We start from the raw sequence: 15975 nt of genomic DNA, 5'->3' as shown, positions 1-15975 counted from the left end.
GAGACATCAATTATTAAAGTATTAACAGCCATCTGCTGAGTGAAAGAGAAATTGGTGTAACCTTTTCGAGCTCCAATACAAATAGTGATGGCTATCACTTTCTAAACAGGTCTTTATTGATTTAATTATCAGATGGTTGCAGTACTGAGCGGTCAGCACAATGTGGAGCAATGAAAATCTCATTTTTTCCATTTATTATGAATACTTGGCTCTTAAATAACAAAAGAAACATTTCCAGCTGAACTTCAAAAAATTGTCACAAAATCAAAAGCATTTTCTCTCTTAACTTCTGCACATTTTCCAAGTAACTAGGATTTTCTTTATTGAGTTTTGAGGATTTTCTGGCATTGTTTATTTCTGATGAGATGTATAGTTCAAGATCAAGATTCAAGATTCAGGATTGTTCATTGTCATTCTTTAGGGCACACGTGTAAAAGAGAACAAAATGAAATAAGGAACACGATAAAAAAACACAATAAATATAAAAGCAATCCTATAAAACACAATGTACGAATAGCTATTATATGTTATTTTGTATATCCACATATTATAATATATATTACATCAGAATGTCCATAAAGTGACACCAGGCACTGTGCATGTAGTGGTGGATTCTTATCATAAATTAATAAAAATCCTTATCACTCCTCAGTTGATACTTAGGAAATATTTTGGCAAACACAGCCTGGGCACTAAAGAGAAGTGAGGAGAAAACTTATAACAATAGATTACATTTTTCATCATTAATACTGTGGAAGTATTAGTCACTAGGTATCTTGGTTTTATAAGGATTTCTAACTTCATTGGTCATATAAAAGCCCTAAATTCATAACACCACAGAAAAGGTTCATTTCCCCAACATGTCCAAACTGACTTCCTATAGACAGTCCTATTCCCTCTACCCCTTCCCTGCAGCAAATGAAATGCCTTGTGCCTGTCCAATGTCCTTTTCAAATCACTGATCATCTCTACTTTCATCATGTTCCAAGACATAAATTCAAATTCATTATCACTCAGTAAATAAAATAATCTCCCTCAAAATTCTATTCTGTTTCTTGTCCTGTCTGTCTGTCTGGCTAGGCACCATATCCGATGCGGACTTTGGTGACCATGGTTTTCCTTCGTCTTTTGGATGACCTGTCCAAAACATTAAATATGTGCCCCTAGTCCTTTTACCATTAACTGACGGGAATGCGAAGTGTGTCTTGGGGACCTTTTACAAAATAAAGTGCACATTTGCCATTTTTTCAGTCATTCTTAACAATGCATGCTCTCCAGGGAAGATTAGAAGATTATGACAAGTCTTTCTGCTATTTACATTTCCATGCTTCTAGCAGTTTGGGATGCAAGCCATTCAGAATGAAACAGAGAAAGAAATTGCCATTTGTGGTATCAATTTTCTCCAATATACACAACAGATAAAGAACTTCTGATGCGTAGTTGTTTGCTGCAGTGTAGAAAAACAAACCACTCAATTTACACACAACAAGTTCCCATTGTTGGTAACGGAATAATAACCAGTCAGTGTCATCTGTGACACAAAAGTGCTTGTGTCCACTCTGACCTGGCGATCTCCATCTATTTGCTCAGAGAATGGACCTCTTTCCTCATTCATAGGATCTTGATGTCACCAGCAAGGGCCGAAATCACTCCTCATTGCCCTTGAGAAAGTGACATTGAGCAGCCTCCTTTAACTGCAGCATTTTGGGCCGAAATCTCGGCTCTACTCTTTTCCATAGATGGTGCCTGGCCCTCAGGGTCCCTCTAGCATTTTGTGTGTGTTGACAAAATAAAATAGTACAATTTTTCTAATGTTTTTTCTAATGTTCTAATCTCGCTCTCTCTCTCATGTCAATTTTGATTGCAGTTTCAGCACAAGCTACTTTAAAGTCTAAATATTATTTATCTTTTACTGTAGATTACTTCAGATAGATCTCACCATGGCAACCACTTAAGATGTTCAGTTACATCTCCTGTCATTTTTTTCTCCCTAGCTCTGAAATCTTAATACTTATAATCCAAAAATCAAAACTATGGCCATTCCATTCATCTCTCCCTCCCCAATAATCTCCCCCGCCCCCACCCCTCCAGTACTTATCTCTACAAGCAGCCTGTAACAAAGTGCTACACCTGCCCATTCACCTCTATTCAGGGCCACAAACCATCTTTCCAGCTGAGGTAACACTTCACCTGCAGATCTCCTGGGGTTGTCACTCTGGTTCCTTATCTCTTCTCACCATCTTTTGGGTCCCCATCTCCTTCTATTCCTCCTATGTTCCTCTCTCCTGTCAGATCCCTTCCTCTCGAGCCCCTTACCTTTCCTACCCACCTGGCTTCAGCTATCACCTTCTAGCCATCTTCCTTCCCCTTCCCCTACCTTTTTTATTCTGGCATCTTCCCCCTTCCTTTCCAGTCCTGAAGAAGGGATCTCAGTTCGAAACCATTTCCATGGTTGCTGCCTGACCTGCTAAGTTCCTTCAGCATTTGGTGCGTGTTGCTTCAGATTTCCAGCATGGGCAGAGTTTCTTCTGTTTATCATTTGATTGACACAACGTTCGGTTTTGACTGCACTGCCTCCTTCCTGTTTGTCTGATAGAGGAATGTTTGATGTCCAACCATTGGCATAACAAAGATATTCTAGTGTAGAAATATGTGAGTTTATCTGAAAGTTGATAGCAAATCTTTCCCTGATACTTACAATTGAGAAGATATGCAGCCATGCTAGAACGATCTTATTATCTACAAAAGGACTTGTTACTTTAGTGTTGTTGTCACGTAGTATGGGTTCTGAAGAAAAGCTTGTTTGTATAAACAGGTATTCAGGATCTCTTTTCCAGCTGACAATCTGTTCAAAAAGTTCAGTAATGACATTGATTTCCTCACAGTACTTTGAGAAACAAACACAGTCAATTTTGGTTCACTGTGAAATATGCATCCTTTGTAGGATGCAACCAGCTACCCCTGGTTGTTTTATCCTTTGCTGCATTGTGGATTCTTCGGAATTTTGTTTTCAAGACATGGAGTGAATCTTACTTGTTCCAGGCCTATTTTGTGTGAGGGGTCTTCAAGGGGAGGGCAAGATGGATTGGCTGCTCAATACATATGGAAGAAGAAGAAGAAAGCCCTTATCTCCGAGTGGCATCATCGGGACGCCATCATGACGACGTTTTTTTTAGCAGGCTTTCTTATTTTTACAATGCCGAGTTGCTAGCTCGACGCTCAACCCAGCATGGATGGAAAGCCGGCTGGATTCGAACTCAGGAGCCTTCGCTCCGAAGTCCGGCACTGATGTCACTATGCCACCAGCCGGCAGCTCAATACGTATGGTTAACTGCAAATGTTCTAGTTACTCTTTGACACTTCATGCTTGGACATTTAACTAATAAGTTATTCCTGGAGTCTTCTCCTCACCTTACCTTTTGTAAGTACTCCCTCACAGCTTCAAAATTCAAGCTTGGTGTTGACCTCAGGTTCTGCTCATGTGGAGTTTGCACACTCCGTCTCTGACAGTGCAGAGTCCTCCTGGTGCTCACATTCCATCCCATATCCCATAGAGTTGTTGGTTAATTGTTACTATAAATTGGCCTTGGTGTAGATTGGTGGCAGGAGAACCAAAAAAGTGTTGATGTGTGGAAAAGATGAAATATGAAGGTAAGCTTGTCAATGATATCAAAGAGGAATAAACTCATCTCAGGCTTTTAAGTGGCGGGAGGAGAGAGTGCAGCACGCCGCGCGTGCATAGCCCTCCGGTGAAAATGATGCCATATCCATTAAATAGGGGCCATTGACAATTCTGATTTGATGGAGAGGGACGTGAAAGCACAGAGGAACGCCCGTTCGCTGCTGTCGTTACTGCGTAATCGTGAATCTTCCGGAGGGAAGGCCTCAAAATCCCCGGCTTTGCCTGCTGTTGGTGACCGAGATTGAGGTCGAATCGCTCGGATAGAGATGGTGCTCAGTACTCGGTGTCGGAGAGCTGATCGGAGGCTCGAAGTTTTCGGACGACTCAGAGTCGGACTATGGTCGGGCATGGCAGGAAGAGTTTTTCTTCCTTCTCCCGTCTGTGTGAGATGTGGGACATTTGAGAGACTTTGAACTTTTTACTGTGCTCATGGACTGTTCTTCATCAAGTTATGGTATTGTTGCACTGTTGTAACTATATGTTATAATTATGTGGTTTTGTTAGTTTTTTCAGTCTTGGTCTGTCCTGTGTTTTGTGATATCACACCGGGAATATTGTCTCATTTCTTAATGCATGCATTACGAAATGACAACAAAAGAGTACTGTGTGTCTTCATAATCTAAGTGATGTTTTGATGACAAACCCTAGAAGCCCAGGAAGAGTTTAATCATCATATACGCTGGGATAGTACTCGATCCTTTTTCAATATCAAAGAGGATACCAAAGTTTTTGCAAATATATTAAGTGTAAAAAAGAGGCAAGAGTTGATATCGGACCACAAGAAAGTGACATTGGTGAGGCAGTGGGCGGGGACAAGGAAAAGGCGGACGAACTAAATAAGCATTTTGCATCAGTCTTCTCTGTATATGATATTAGCAGTATGCTGGAAGTTCGAGTGTTAGGGGACAGAAGTGAGGTCCTTTACTATGACTGTGGAGAAGATAATTGGCAAACTGAAAGGTATGAAGGCAGTAGGACTACATCCCAGGGTTCTGAAAGAGGTAGCTGAAGAGATTGTGGAGGCAGTAGTAATAATCTTTCAAGAATTACTAGATTCTGGAATGCTTCTGGAGAACTGGAAAATTGCAAATGTCATTCCACTCTTCAAGAAGGAAGGGAGACAGAAGAAAGGAAATTATAGGCCATTTAGCCCAACCTTGGTGGTTGGAAAGATGTTAGAGTTGATGTTGAAAGATGTGATTTCAGGAGTGGAGACACCATACTAAAATAGGCCAAGAACAACATGGTTTCATCGTGCATGACAAATCTCTTGGAATTCTTTGAGGAATTAACAAGCAGGATAGACAAAGGAAAATCAGGAGAAGTTGTGTACTCAAATTTTCAGAAGGTCTTTGACAAGGTGCCACTCACGAGGCTGCTGAACAAGAGCCAATGGTGTTCCAGGAATGATACTAGATTGGATTGAACATTATCTGATTGGCAGGAGGCAAAGAACGGAAATAAAGGGAGACTTTCTGATTGGCTGCCAGCGACTAGTAGTCTTCCACAGGTCTGGATGCTGGAATTGAAGGCTTTGTGGCCTAGTTTGTGGATGATTCATGCACCTTGGTAGAAGGAATAAACGCATAGACCATTTTCTAAATAGGGAAAAAATTCAAAAATCTGAGGTGTAAAGGGACTTGTGAGTCCTTGTGCGGGATTCCCTAAAGGTTAATTTACAGGTTGAGTCAAAGGCAAGGATGGCAAATGGAACGTTAGCATTCCTTTCAAGCAAACTAGAATATAAAAGCAAGGATGTAATGCTGAGGCCTCATCTGCAGTATTGTGAATAGTTTTGGGCTCCTTATTTAAGCAAGGATGTACTGACATTAAAGAGGATTCAGAGAAGTTTCACCGGAATGATTCCAGAAATGGAAGGCTTATTATATGAGGAGCAATTGATGGTTCCATGCCTTTCCTCACTGCAATTTAGAAAAATGAGGGGGGATCTCATTGAAAGATATGGAAGGTTGAAAGATCTAGGCAGAGTGTATGTGGGGAGGAGGTTTCCAAAGGTGGGGTAGTCTCGGACCAGAGGGCACAGCCTCAGAGTAGTGGGAGGTCCATTTAGACTGGAGATGAGAAGAATTTCTTTAGCCAGAGAGTGGCAAATCTGTGAAATTCATTGTCACATGTGGCTCTGTAAGTCATGTCATTAGGTGGAAGCTGATAGGTTCTAGATTATTCAGGGAGTAAAGGTTACATGGTCAAGGCAGGAGAAAGGGTTGAGAGGGAAATAGATCGGACATGAAGAAACGGTGGAGCAGATATGATGGGTCAAAAGGCCTACTTCTGCTCTTAAGTCTTACACATGTGCATTTGTGAGAAGTTGAGTAGGCAGATAATAAGTGAGGGAAATGAATGGTTTGAAATACTCTGAGAGCCAGCAGAGATTTACTGGTCCAAATAGCCTATTTCTATGTCATAAAGAGATACAAGAATAGCCTGCTGTCACTCTTGACCCTCCACTGAATAGAGCAAAGTGAAACAGAGAAAAAGCAGAGAATTAGAGCTGAAAGGATTTCAGAGGCATCTTTCAGAATAGTTTCTTCTTACAAGTTTACACAGATTGGAAACAATTTACAATTGCTTCATCATCTAAGTATCACACCGCCCACCTCCATTTTCTAATTAAGTTTTTGCTTAAAGACCTATTCATATCTGCATGGTGCTTTCTCATTCAGAATGATTGGTTAAGGTGAAGATTTCATTGGCCTAAGAATGAATCCTAATAATGTGCTTTTGATGTAAAATGTTAGTTTATGCATTGGAGCGTGTCAAATATCTGAGGTTCCATGGAGATTACAAAGGAAAATTAGAAATTGTTCTTTTCAAAAAAGTCAAGAGTGTTTTTGAGGTTATTGTAGTTGGAGGAAGCTAGTTTCACAGAATCAACTAAAAGCAGATCAGGAAATTAGATAATTAGAAAACAGAAATTTGTACGTCTTCAATTAAAGAGGCAGTGCAGGGAGTAGGTTGCCATCAGGTACATAAGTGTTTAGGAAAAGTTTCGAACCTGGAGTCCATGGATCCCTCAGTTAATGGTGGGCGTACGTGGCACAAAATAGGTTGGGAACCCCTAGACAAATGGGACTAGCTTGGATGTGGATTTTGACCAGTGTGGACGAGATGAGCCAAAGGGCCTGTTTCTGTACTGTATGACAATGGCACGATTAGTAATACATCTGAGATTTCAATAGATTGAAATAAGCAGTAAGGACTCTTACATACAAACAGTTACAGACTGAAGAGTTCCTTGTTGATCTTCTGCAGGGTCTTAACTCAAAACGTTAATTCTTTCCCCTTCAAATGCTGCTCAACACATCGAGTTCCTTCAGCAGTTTTTTTTTGTTTCTTATTGTTGTGTCCACTTGTATTAATATTGACGTATGTAATTTTGTATCTATTTCCCCTACTGAATACTGTCCTGAGTTTGTTAGCAACTCCTAAATGCCACTTTGTCTCGTATTAAAAAAGTTATGAGGAGAGAGGGGAGAGGGAGAGGGAGAGGGAGGGGAGAGAGGGAGGGGAGAGATTTTTTTTATTTATTTATTTATTTATTTATTTATTTATTTATTTATTGGTGTGGGAACAAAAGATGTTGGGACTGGTGAGGGTGGAACACTGCAGAAACGGTATGGGGCAGGTGGCAAAGAGAGAGTGCCAGATGTGTGGGTGGTGCAAGTGCAGATCTGAGATACCAGGCAAGGTCATTTGTTTCCAAATAATTGGTTTACTAATCATTACAGAATGTCTCTCTGGTGCTTCCCGCTCCCTCCCCTCTCCCTTTGCCTTTTCCCAAGCATAGTTCCCCTATCCCTTCTCCCTCTCAGACAACAACAGAGACCCATATCAGAATCAGTTTATCATCACTCATACATGTCATGAAATGTATTTTTTTGCAGCAATGGTACAGTGCAGTAAATAAAATTACTACAGTACTGTGCAAAAATCCTGTATTGGCTGTATATAGATAGGTACCCTAGCTATTTACTGTATATGTGCTCAAGACTTTTGCACAGTGCTGTAATTCTGAAATCCGCTTCACACAGACATTGTAGAGAGAAAAATTTAAAAAAAAACAGATGCTGGAACTGAAACAAAGACAAAAGATGTGGGAAACTCTCAGCAGGTTAGGATGCTTCTGTGGGAGGAGAAACAAAGTCAATATTTCAGTTTGGAGACTCTTTTAAATTAAAAAAAAGTGACAAAAAGAAACAAGTGGGGTGGGGAAGAGGGGAAATCTCTGAGAGAGTAAGGTGACAATGGGGATAAGCAGTAAACAAGATTGTTTGATCAGTGATTGAATGAGAATAGTTGCAGTGTGAGAATGTAGACTTCAGAACATGGAAGTTGTGAAATACCAAGCAGAACAGGCTGCAGAGTCAGCCAACTCCATGATGGGCAGACCCCCCCCCCCCACCCCAGCATCAAGGATATTTTCAAAAGGTGATGCCTCTAGGAGGAGGCATCAATCTTTCTGGGTGCCCAACATTCAGACGTGCCCTCTTCTCGCTTCTACCATCTAGGATCCGGAAGACCCTCATCCAGAGATTCAAGAGCATCTCCTTCCCTGCTGACATCAGATTTCTGAATGATCCATAAACCCTACTTCATTATTCCATTTTTCTGCACCATTTATTTTGTAATTTATAGCAATTTTATGACTTTACACTGTACTGATTCCATAAAACAATAAATTCACCACACAGGTTAGTAGTAATAAACCTGATTCTGAAGGAAATAGTCCAAAATGAAGAGGGCCATTGCTCTGTTCACATCCATTAACTGCTGAACCCTTGTGCAGCATATTCAAAACCATTGTCTAACAAAGCACTAAATTCTAATAATTTCCTTAAGCTTATGAGAATCATGTGCCAAATCTTGTAGGAGTGGGAGTTCATTAGTTTGACATCTTCAGACTGTTTTAGGGATGATTTATTGTATAACTTGCTTTGAAAGTGAGCCGATGATGGCACAGCAGGCGTTCTGGAGCAAATGAGTCCTCCGTAAATAGCAAGAGAGGCAGTGTATCTCCTTAACCCATAAAATTGCAGGATAGAGAAAAATAGAAGATCAAGTAGATGGAGTTATAAAGAGAGCATCTGGCACATTGAGCTTCATAAATTAAGACACTGAGTGAAGGAGTTGGGATGTCCTGTTAAAATATTATCAGATGTTGGTGATGCCAAATTTAAAAGTTTTGAGAGCAGTTCTGGTCACCTATCTACAGAAAACATATTAATAAGATTGAAGGAGTACAGGATGTTGTCAGGACCTGAGTTACTGATATAGGTTGAATAGGTTAGGACTTTACTCCCAGGTACATAGCAGAATGAGGGGAGATCTTCTGAGGTATACAAAATTATGTAGGTAGACGTAAGGCAGGTACATGGGGTCTTTTTACCTTGAGATTGGGTGAGATAGAACTAGAGATGATAGTATAGGGTGAAAGGCAAAATATTTAAGAGGAACCTGAGGAGGAGCTTCTTCACTCACAGCGTTATGCAAGTGTGGAATGAGCTGCTGGTGGAAGTGGTGGATGTGGGTTCAATCTTAACATTTAGAAGGGAAACCCCACTGGACTGGTTTCCTTGGCTGCGTAAGTCTAGGGAATACAGACTCTGGTCCCACCAAACCTGTGAGATTGAGACGGCTGTCCCCGCCTCCTGAGCCCCAGTCTGTGTGAATGCTGTGTAGTTTACTACCCTGTTACAACTCAGTGCCAAGAAATATCGGACAGCACACTGCATACGATTTAAGGAATTATTTATACTTATGAATCTTAACTAAAGGGTTAGTAAAGAAAAGAAAAAAACAAAAAAGAGCCTATTATAATTAAGCAGTCAAATGTGCACAAGTTGGAGCTCAGCTCTTGCAAAAGTAATATTCGCTGATCCTCAATTGACTGCGGCACTTTCTCCATCGAATCACGGTCCCTCACCAGGCCGAATCCGATGACCCGTTCTCTCCAGCATCTTCCCTCTTTATCTCCCGCCGAACAGAGGACCCAGCTCACATTCCAAAGCACCTGGTATCTCTAACCATAACCCAAACACTGCTTCTACAGAAAGTCCATTACGTTAGCAGCGAAACCTTTCCCAGGGTGTTGCAGAAGTTTGGATAGATGCATGGATGAAGTGTATGGAGGATTATGGTCTGGGTGCAGGTAAGTGGAACTAGACAGAAAATCATACCAATGGAGACTAGATGGGGCTGAGAGCCTGTTTCTGTGCTGTAGTGTTCTATGATTCCATGACTCCAAGCAAACTGAGAATTCAGTTAGAGGCTTATTAGCCACAAAACCAGTAATCTAGCAACACAGAAAGAAATGGAGAGTCTGAGTTGAATTGTTGTTTGAGTAAAGCTAATGAGAAACACTGATTGCCCAGTGTAGGAGAAAATTGAAAGATCCCATAGTTGGTATTTAAAATAATGAACAATTATTAAAAACTGGTGTGCAGCAGGAGACCAGTCAAAGCTGATCTACCTGAACATGAATTTGCTACAGGTTTTACATTCTCAGTTAATGAGATTACCAGTAAAACTACACCCTGATAACAGAGTGGTGGCTACAGGAAGACCTAATTAAGTACAGACTAGGTCCCGATTACATAATAAAATGATTATCCCCAGATCTAACAGTAAATCCAATTTTTTATTACAACAAAGGGTGGACACTGTAACATAGCTGGTGAAGTTCCTTAAGTTGGGTGTTGTCACTAATGCATTCCATGACTGCACTTCCCCTGTACCATACTGGCAAAATCCACATCCTAATTTACTAGATATTAGTTTTCATTGGAGTGTGTGCAGTGTCCAGGGAGGGGTAGCACCTCTGATGAAGTGGCTTGTCGTGTCCATTCTGGGACAGCCTACTCACCTTTGGTCCCCTCTGTATACACAGCTCTCACCTATGGCTCCAAGTTGCTGTTGGCATGCGACAGTGCCTAGTACATTGCTTGAACAGACAGGCTAAACCAGGTGAGGATAGCTGGCAGCCTCGTACCCCGGTGAGATAGGGCCATGCCTATCCCAGCATGCAAAGCCAGCTCTGGCAGAGTGAGTGGTTGAGAACTACAGTGAGATCCAATGACCAGGAAGGCAGTTCTGCAACACTCCATGGAGAGCGAAGGGCATGTCAAGGCACAGAAGATGTCATGTTCATCCACTGTAACCAAGGAAGACCCTAGTTTGTGAGACTTGTTCGTATCAGTGGACTCGGATTTCTGAGGTTGAGATCCTGGACACCATGCACGACTGCCTCAATATTCTTTCCACTACAAGAGCCACAACCCACAGCATTTCCATCTCTGCAGAGCTCGCTGGAAAATGTGATACTTACAATGGCAAACACACCACAAATTTGCCAATGGGACCAGCATCAAATGAAACTTGCATGACACGAATGAGTGCCAGCGGATAATGATGAGCCTAAATATATTTAACATTAGGTTAGGAAAGGGCTCACCAAATAGTATGTTTTGACATGTCAAGATTAAATTAGGTTAGTCTTTTTGTCACACGTACATCAAAACATTAAAACATAGTGAAATGTGTCAGTTTGCTTCAACAACCAACACAGTCCGAGAATTGGGGCAGCCCGCAAGTGTCACCATGCTTCCGGTGCCGATATAGCATGCCTACAACACACTAACCCTAACCATACTTCTTTGGAATATGGGAGGAAACAGGATCTCCCAGAGGAAACCCAAGAGGTTATGGAGAGAACATACAATCTCTTTTCAGACAGCAGCGGGAATCGAACCTCAGTTAGTGATCGCTAGTGCTGTAAAGCACTTGAGCTTAGCATTACTCTATCGTGCTGCCATGAATCCAGAGTAAAACCAAGTTATGCAGTGGGAACTTACTTGATTCTGTGGGCATGTGGCCAAGTGGTTAAGGCATTTGACTAGCGACCTGAAGGTTGTGGGTTTGAACCCCAGCCGAGGCAGCGTGTTGTGTCCTTGAGCAAGGCACTTAACCACATATTGCTCTGTGACGACACTGGTGCTAAGCTGTATTGGCCCTTTCCCTTCCCTTGGACAACATCGGTGTTGTGGAAAGGGGAGACTTGCAACATGGGCAACTGCCAGTCTTCTATACAACCTTGCCCAGGTCCACGCCCTGGAGAGTGAAGACTTTCCAGGTGCAGATCCATGGTCTCGCAAGACTAACGGATGCCTTCTTACTTGATTGAAGAAGTGTCAGTCTCATCATACCCATCATATGTCACTTCCTCAATCAATGCACAAAGTGAGCTGATTCATGGCACTCACACGGGCCTGAATCAAACTGCAAGCAGAGAATTTCTGTCATGGCACAAATAATGCAAATGAAAAGTTATGAAAGTGAAGATTAAAAATTGAAAAGAAATTGTGATGTGACCTAGTTGTGCCAAGGCAATATTAAAAACAAGCTTCAAGAAAATAGTTTCTTGGATGCATTCACTATTGAATTATCACTTAAGGTAATGTCCCCTTACAAGCTGTAGTATTTGAGGACTTTTAACTCTCCCTGTTAGAAAAAATACTGTTGTCCTTCCTAACAACGAGGCTACTAAGCAGAATTCAGAATTAACTTGGTAATTTTACATAATCCACTCCAGACAGATGATTCATACCGATTGCTTCAGGCACTACCCTCTGAACATGTACACTCCTGTTTATTCCAGACAGTACACTTTGGACAGCCAATTCACACAGAGCTCCCTGTGGTACCCTCCGGACTCGTATACCTCAGTTTGGAGGATACTCCCGACATGTGCACAAAAATGAGACTGCACCATGCACGTTCCTTTGCCTAGTATACTTAGCTGCACAGTGGAGAAACCAACAGGGCTGCTATCTCACAGTTCCAGCAACCCAACTTCAATCCTGACAAGTCCTGTCTGTGTGGAGTTTGCATCTTCTCCTTGAGACCAAGTAGGTTTCCACTGGGTGTGTGACATTCAAAAGATGCAGGTTGGTGGCTTAATTGGCCACTGTACATTTCTCCTAGCATGTGTAGAGGTGAGGTAGAGAGTTGATGTGAAAATGGGGTGAATAAATTAGTTCAAAGAGGATTACTCTAACTGGGTATTCGATGGTCAGTATGGATTTGCTGGCCAGAATGGTCTGCTTCCAAGCTGCATCTCTCTAGAACAGCAGTTCCAAACCTTTTATGCTCCATGGATGACTAATGTTAACGGAGGGGGTCCATGGACCCCAGGCAAGGAAACCCTGCTCTATAACTATAGTTTATCTAGGTTGAGTAAGCTGGGAACTTTCTCTTTGCAGAAAAGGAAGATGAGAGGTGATCTGATCGAGGTGTACAAGATGATAAGCGGCATAGATCAAGTGGATAGCCAGAGACTTTCTCCCAGGGTGGAAATAGCTAACACAGAGGAGGGGGGTATAATTTCAAGGTGATAGAGAAGATGTCAGAGACAAGTTTTTTTTAAACTTCCTAGAGAGTGGAGGGTGTGTGGAATGCCCTGCCAGGGTTGGTGGTAGAGGTAGATATATTAGGAACATTTAAGAAACTTTTAGACGGGCAAATGGATGATAGAAGAATGGAGGTTGATGTATGAGGTAAGCTTAGATAGATGTTAGAGTAGATTATCAGGTCAGCACAACATTGTGGGTCAAAGGGCCTGTACTGTGTTGTAGTGTCCATTTTTCACCTCCAGTCTGACTTGTCCATTCCAGCTTCTACGCTCTAGATGGATGTACAGTGCTCTCCAGACTGATTGTTCTAGACGGCACTTAACAGTCAAACAAAACAAAAATCAGATGCAGAAGAAATACATCATTATGGCTTCAATAAGATAATGGTGAATCTTTTTACCTGAATACCACTTTCCTGTACTAACCTTTATTACCTAAAAACATATTAATCGTTACTTTTATTTTTTTTTATTTTATTGAGATACAGCATAGAACAGCCTCTTTAAGTTGTGCTTCCCAAAAATCCCTGGATTTAATCCTAGCCTAATCAGGGGGCAATTTACAAAAACCAATTAAACTACCAACCAGTAGATCTCCGGACTATGGAAGGAAACCGGAGTACCCGGAAGAAAGTCATAGTGCCACAGGGAGAACGTACAAATTCTTTACAGGCAGCAACAGGAATTGTGCGAACCAGTACACCACTGTGCTGCCCTGGACATGTTGCCTTGAATATAGTCCGTCACTGTGTTGGATTCATGTTGAAAATTCCAAGGATTCATCACCCTCTGGATGAAGAAATTCCTTTCATCTCCTCCTGGTAGAGCAACCATTACTTTTAAGTCAGTGATTCCCTCACTCTGAACCTATCCGCTCAGAGAAACCTATCAACTTCACATCCACATCAGAGCCTGGAAGAACATGTAAGATTTCAATGAGATCACCTGCCATGATTGCCATGGGCTCTGCATTCAAAATGCAGACCGTACCCGCAAAATCATTCCAGATACTATACTCTGTACACACAGCCCAGCCAGATCTCTCCTTACAGAAACAAGAGCCCATGCACAATGTAATATTCCAGACAGTATATTCATAGCCCATCTAGACAGTATCTCTGCACAGCACATTATTACAAAAGTTAGAGATAAAAGACAAACTGTGCTCTTTTTTTCTCTGAAAAAAAAGCTGCAATACACAAAGCCCTGACAAAATGGCACATTTCCTCATCAAATATTAATTAGTGTTTGATTGATGAGAGCTCACTTTCACACTGGCAATATTTTGGCTAAGTTCGTGAAGGGCTGTATATCTAGAGATATACAGAGGGAAGGGGAGGGAGATGGTGGGTGGGCAGAAAATCTTCGGAGTAATAATTTCTCATCTTCTGAGGGGCATAGTTAAGGTGATAGCAAAATGCTTTCCCCCAGGGGAAGTGACTCCAAAACCAAAGGGCAGAGACTCAAAAGGAGAGGGGAAAGATTCGTATTGGTAAAATGTTTTAAATATTGTCTCAAATACTCAGTGACCACTTTATTAGGGATACCTGTACACCTGCTCATTAAAGCAAATATCCAATCAGCAATCATCTGGCAGCAACTCAGTGTGTAAAAAACATGCAGACGTTGCCAAGAGGTTTAGCGGTTGCTCAGACCAAACCTCAGAATGGTGAAGAAATGTGATCTAAGTGACTTTGACCATAGATTGATTGTTGGTGGCAGACAGGGTAGTTTGAGTATCTCAGCAACTGCTGATCTCCTGGGATTTTCGTGCACAACAGTCTCTAGAGCAGGGGTTCCCAACCTTTTTGATGCTTTGGACCAATACCAATAAGCAAGGGGTCCGTGGACCCCAGGTTGGGAAACTCTGCTCTAGAGTTTGCAAAGAATGATGCTAAAGACAAAAAACACTGAGGTGGATGGACTACAGCAGCAGAAGACCATGGAATACAGTCAGTGGCCACCTTTGTTAGGTAAAAGAGGTGCCTAATAAAGTGGTCACTAAGTATATACTGAGGTATAATGAAAAAAATATATCTTACACATGATCTTTATCGCGTAAACAGCACCTGAGTGCAATTTTTTTCAAACAAAAATAACGAGCATAGGAAACAAGCTGCCAGAGGAAGTAGTGCATGTGGAAAATGCATTAAGGTCCTAAAGGTTTAGAAAGATATGCACCGAATGGAACTAGATCATTTAAGCAATTTGGTCAGCCTAGAGGAGTTGGGCTGAAGGTGTTCTTTCTCTGCTATATAGCTATAAGACTTTGGTTTTATCCCACAGTCCGAAGAAAATCTGGTTAATTGGGGGTTAATTGGTCATTGTAAATTGTCCTGTAGTTAGGCTCAGATTAAATCGGGGGATTGCTGGGTGGCATGGCTTGAGGGCCGGAAGGGCTGATTCTGTGCAGTATCTCAAAAAATAAAAAAAATAGAGAGGTGAGGGGAAGAGGTGAAGTAGGTGAGAGGTGGATCCAGGTGAAGAGGCCTTTGTGGTGGCTGCACTGGGCTCAGGGCATCCCTCAGCATTTAGTAATCCTGACACCTCTCCCATCAGAGCTCCCATGATGTAGAATCCCAATTGCTCCATTTAACACAGCACAGTCTGGACAGCTCACTTTCACTGTCTAGTGAGCCATCGTCTGTAATCATCTCAATCCATAACAAGTTAGTGTCACTGGGCCACCTGCCTCTCCACTTCAGTTAAAAGCTATTGTAAGGCCAGCCATAGTTTAAATACTGGATTTACTGCAATCCCGCAGTTATACAGTTGAAAATCATCTGTTCCATAATGTTTAATGAACTGAATTTAAATCCCCTACTGCCATTGGAGAACAAAACTTATTACACCCGTCTAGGTCTTC

This window comes from Mobula birostris, chromosome 5, assembly GCF_030028105.1.
Source record: "Mobula birostris isolate sMobBir1 chromosome 5, sMobBir1.hap1, whole genome shotgun sequence".
Taxonomy (NCBI): Eukaryota; Metazoa; Chordata; class Chondrichthyes; order Myliobatiformes; family Myliobatidae; genus Mobula; species Mobula birostris.
Note: the sequence above shows the minus strand (reverse complement) of the source record.